The sequence below is a fragment of the Cololabis saira genome, chromosome 8 (assembly GCF_033807715.1).
Source record: "Cololabis saira isolate AMF1-May2022 chromosome 8, fColSai1.1, whole genome shotgun sequence".
NCBI lineage: Eukaryota > Metazoa > Chordata > Actinopteri > Beloniformes > Belonidae > Cololabis > Cololabis saira.
In genome coordinates, this window is record NC_084594.1 from 46,830,613 (window position 1) to 46,831,294 (window position 682).

The following is a 682-nucleotide window of genomic DNA, read 5'->3' on the forward strand; positions in this document are numbered from 1 at the left end:
CCTGGATATAACTCTGCTCCAAAGCTCTTCTGGTCATAACGCTCTTTTGCTCGGTCTCTCTCTCCTTGTGCTGTCTCTGAGGCCAAGCGGTATGCTTCTTCCATGCGTTTTCTCCACTTGGCAGCATATTCGCTGTGTGATGCGTTCTGGTCACTTGGCTTGAGACCAAACATAATGTCCACAGGGAGCCTGGGGTTTCGGCCGAACAGAAGATAATATGGCGCATAACCAGTAGCTTCACTGCGCGTACAGTTATAGGCATGAACGACCTTCGCCAGTAAGCTGTTCCGGTCAGCTTTTCTTTCTTCTGTCAGGTTTCGCAGCATGGAGAGCAACGTTTTATTAAATCTCTCCGTCGGGCCATTCCCCTGCGGGTGGTATGGGGTGGTCCTCGAGCCCTTGATATCACAGTATGCCTCCATGTCGGCAAACAGCTTGTTTTGGAACTCAAGGCCCTGATCATGGTGTAATTTATTAAAAAATCCAAACTTGAGCATGAAGTCACCGAAGATCTTCTCAGCAGCAGTCTTTGCTGATTTGTTCTTGCATGCATATGCCTGAGCAAAATGAGTATAGTGGTCCATGACCACTAAAATGTACTCGTATCCTCCCTTAGATTTCTCCAGGTGGAGATAGTCAATTGACACCAGTTCAAAAGGATACGTAGTGACTATACTCTTCA